Consider the following 4,609-nt stretch of genomic DNA (forward strand, 5'->3'; position numbering starts at 1 on the left):
GACGTAGCGCCTATTAGGATACATCCAAGAAACAATCACAAATAAATATGCAGCAAAGCAATTGATAACACTGAAATACAAACATTAAATTAAGACAATAAAAATGACAACACCCACAAATAAAAAGGTACTGGCATTAGCACGAAAACGTCAGTAGGAATACAGCAGTGGGAAAATAGTTAACAGTATTAACATAAAACAAAGTGGCCTTAGTACATCAGGGAGTGCTTCACATGGACTGGAAAGGACACATCAAAAACATTTACAAATAAATTTTGCGAAACAAAAATCTTGGACTAAAACTATTCAGCGTGGATTACTATTAGCGCATTACAAGGTGCAATCAACACAAAGATACAAAGCCACTGACACGGGAACTTTGCAACAGATATATGTTGGTGGGACAATAGGAAACCACCGGAAACATTCCCACTGGGTTTTTTAGGCGGGTGGTTCTCAAATGAGGATGCGCTAGTAAGATTTAAAAAAGGCATAACTTGGTATTAAAAGCAAACACGTTCGAGCTGAATGCTTCATAATGTTGGTGGCGGCCTTCAGAACAGTACCGACCAGGGCACCGTGCTCGAGCCGAAGTAACGTCTACAGAAGCAAGAAGGTGCGCTTCCCCTTTGAAAACACAGACAGCAGCAATGGGAACTCATCCACGATGTCCAAGGATGTGAGGAGAAGTGTCTTGAATGCGACGGCCACTCCTGCTGACGCCTCGGGGATGTCGTTCTCTTTCAGGAAAAAAAAAAAAATCTTCGGGCAAGTGCCGTCTTCCCGTGGTTCCTACATAGGAAGAAAGAGGGGGAAAGCAAAGATAAGTTCTACAATGAAAAAAAAAATTTGCGAGTTTCACGACGTGATAGATTAGTTTTTGCGCCGAGAGAACGCATTGAACCCGTATTGGAATGCAATACTGCTTGGCGCAGTCACAAGTCTACATGCGAATGTGCGGTGACCTTGGATGCAGCCGCGCTCATTGTGCCACTTGGCCAATGTCATGTCAGACAGCGCGCCCTACAGCTGTCTGCCTACGCAATGCGCCCCAAACCCATTAGTGCTTACGTGTACGTAGCTTCTATTGTTTGCCCCGCTATCGTTCCCGGTATAAAAACATTTCACAAAATTTAAGTAAAGAGAACTCTTTTTGTAACGTTATAATCCATGATTAATTTGCATAGGATTTTGCCCTCAGCCGACTGCAACGTACGGCCCATTATACGTTCACAAGTACAGCGTGTAAAAGTTGCTATGGGTCATATAGCTACTGTTTTCTTCATTCTCGAGTACGCTTCGTTGCATGCACGCTGCAGATCGCAACATCTGATGAGAACCAATAGGCTCGTATGGAACGATCAGAACGCTCGAACATTAAACCACACGCAGCGACGGCGACAACCGACGCGAAAAAAGTAACGTAATGGGTACAACAAACACTATGGGCGACAGCGACAAACGAAAAAAAAAAATGCATTGCTGCCAATGCCATTCGTCGTCGCTGCTGCCGCTCGCTCGTGGGCTGCTTCTGGCCGGTATAAGCCCGCTGCGGCGACGGCCCGTCGCCTGCCGCAGTTGCCGCCGTCAGCGGCCTGTGTAAAAAAAATTTTGTCTGTGTCGCCCACAATACCTGTTTGCCGTACCCCATGAGTGAGTTTTCTCGCGTCGCTCATCGGCTTAGACGCATGTAGTTACCCCTTAACAGTGCGGGGCGTACGCCCCGAAAAGTCCCATCTCCGTCCATCCTGCCCTCAATCAAAACGCAAAAAACCTAAACCCTGTCAGGACAGCATTTCAGTCAGCTGGTGCACGCGCGGCGGTCACTAAAATTATTGTAATTTTAGTGACTGCCACGCGCTAGACGCGCTCCTATCACTCAGCCTATTGTACGAAATTCTTTGGAGCCGCGCAAGTAGCCACAGCTACTGCACGGCAGCCACTCTAACCCTAGTCGCCGAGCTAAGAGTACAAATCAAAACGCAAAAAACCTGTCTGGACAGGATTTCAGTCTGCTGCAGTACGCGCGGCGGTAACTAAAATCATTGTAACTTTAGTGACTTCCACGCGCTAGATGCGCTCCTATCACTCAGCCTATTGTACGAAATTCTTTGGAGCCGCGCAGGTAGCCACAGCTACTGCACGGCAGCCACTCTAACCCTAGCCGCCGAGCTAAGAATACAGGGTAGCACTGCGACTACTCGCGCGACCGTGCTTCTTACCTGCGAAAACATTCGGCTAGGATACCAACACTTCACGAATCAAAGGGATTGAAACGGTGCAAGACTCGACGCTGTTTGCACACGGGTACAAAAGCCACCCTTCAAATATAAGCAACGGTCAAAATGAGTGACGAAAACATTAGGGTTAGCCGCTTCCGCGGACCGAAGCTAGAGAGCAACTCTCCTTCGCTAAATACACAAGATAAGAATACCAGGTTAACTAATGGCTTACCTCCACTTCCCGCCAGCATTTCTTCGTCCGGTAGATAAATCCATGGTCGTCATCCCAAGATCCCAAGCTTAAGGCCCGAAGCCTGTAAACGCAGCGACTGCACACCGGCTGGCCCGGCGGCTTGCGCGCGCATTGCTACACAGTGCATATAGTTCCGGTATCGGCCTCTGCGCCGCCGCAGCTGTGATGTCCGTCCGAAATAAAAACTAGTTCCACGCATGCACGCACGCACGAACGAACTAATATACGGCTTGCTTACGTGTTCGTGATCTAACGCTGACGCACAGGCATGCAAGCAGTTAGCGAGCACGCGTCACACTGCGTTCAAGCAAGTATGGCGATAAGGGCAGGTCAAACTTCCCATGTTGAGCAAGCCGTCTCCGAAGCTTCGGATAATTCTCGCGCCGAGAAGGCGAAAACGAAAACAGACACCGGCTGCCTGCCGAGAGGCCAAGCCCGGAGCACGAAACACCTGATACCGCCACCGTCGCAGCGAACGCGGCCGGATGTTTATACCAACGAGTGAGAGCTTTGGAGTCTTGCCTGGGGCGTGTCACGTGTGTGTGCTGTTCGCCGAGGAGAGTCGCCCCACGCCTGCGCACCGCGTGAGACGTTTTCTCCCCGTGCTCTTCTGTCCTGATCCACTGTAACCTCAGTTTTCTCAATAATTATACCTTTAATTCTCAAAACCTGGTTTCTCCTATTCGATGCGAGCACGCGTGGTACTGTGTTCAAGCAAGCATGACGATAAGGGCAGGTCGAACTTCCCATGTTGGATGAAGCGTCTGTTTGAAAGTCCACTTCGTGCGTAGCACATGGTTTACAAAGCGCAGCCTGTGTTCCGCGCTGGCGGGACATGACGGTCTGGCGCGATCAGTCGTCGCTCGCCCGGTTCTTGCGGGTGCACCGCCTGTATCGGTTTTCACCGTAGACGCGAGATCGCGTGGCGGAAAATCCACCGTGGTAGTACGCCGTATCTTCGTCGGGCTGAGCTACGGAGACGCGGCGTCCACCGCCGCGCCACCGCCGCTGGGATGCCCTCAGTGTAATCGGCGTAATCGCTGAAATCGGCGCGCAGTATTCTTTCCTCCGTGGTGCGCACCTTTTATGATGCATAGTCTGACAACTTTTTAAATGTCGATAACGAAGCCATTACAGAGGAAAAAAACAAAACAAAGAAACGAAACCAAATCGAGACATGCGTTTTTTTAGTTTTGTTAAGCTTGCTCCATTCATGTCACTGAACGCTGCGAGCAATCGTTACATGAATTCATATTCTTGCACGTTTAGAATGTGCGGCGGAAGTACTCGGGCGCTTTTTACACAACTGCTTTATATAATATATACGTATGCAAATAAAACATCGCTGATGAGTTGGTGTGCATAAATGGTAGGAGTGCCTCTCCATGCTTACTCCCGCACTTGACAAGAATGAAATTGCAATTTTACTCTTCGTACTGGAGAGAGGAGACGATGTGCAGCTTTACTCTTCACTGGTGCGGGAGCGGAACTGGGGCTGCACTCCGCCGCGCACGGGAAGAGTACGCTGTCAATTTTGCTCTTCCTCCTCATGGGAGCGAACATTACATCCAACTCCCCGGAGCTTTCGAGGGGAGCGCGCCAACGCTTGCAGGAGTACAATGACTGTTGGACTCTTCAACTACTCCCCCGATTTCTTAGAGTGTATGCTTCACCTGGGTTGTCTGCTCAAACAAAATCACCGCCGGTAATCGAATCACCTCGCTCAGCGGCCTCAACAAACTGAGCCCCCGTGACGCGTCCCTAGTTTGTTTAATAAGATCTGGCAGAGCAGATCGCAATATGATGCTCAGCGTGATGTTGAAGTCGCTACTGTGGCAGCCGCAACTTATTTTCCGCCTACGTAAGCATTTCGCCCGCGTTAAATGTCTTCTGAAGCCCGCAAGTTGATTTACTGTAGGGTTTAACGCGCCAACGTAGGCGATGAGGCGCGCCATAGTGGAGGGCTACGGATTAATTTTGACCATCTGGGGATCTTTAACGTGCACCGAAATCTCGTACACACGGGCGTTTTTGCTTTCCGCCTCCATCAGAAAAGCGGAAGCCGCGGCCGGGAATCGAACCCGCGACCTCGGGCTCAGCAGCGCAATGCCTTAGCCACTGAGCCACCGCGGTG

General features: G+C 50.0%; 1 long non-coding RNA gene across 1 annotated transcript; it reads right to left on the reverse strand.

Annotated features, from left to right (window-relative positions):
* Positions 1–375: 375 nt before the first annotated feature.
* Positions 376–3,275, reverse strand: LOC144167172 (uncharacterized). The gene is made up of 2 exons (XR_013321872.1): positions 2,455–3,275; positions 376–792 (listed from the first exon to the last, which is right to left on the reverse strand). It is a non-coding gene; the product is annotated as an uncharacterized LOC144167172 (long non-coding RNA).
* Positions 3,276–4,609: the final 1,334 nt, after the last annotated feature.

The sequence above is a fragment of the Haemaphysalis longicornis genome, unplaced genomic scaffold (genome assembly GCF_048455015.1).
Source record: "Haemaphysalis longicornis isolate Haplotype H1 unplaced genomic scaffold, Haemaphysalis longicornis Haplotype H1 scaffold_1, whole genome shotgun sequence".
In the NCBI taxonomy this organism is placed as follows: domain Eukaryota; kingdom Metazoa; phylum Arthropoda; class Arachnida; order Ixodida; family Ixodidae; genus Haemaphysalis; species Haemaphysalis longicornis.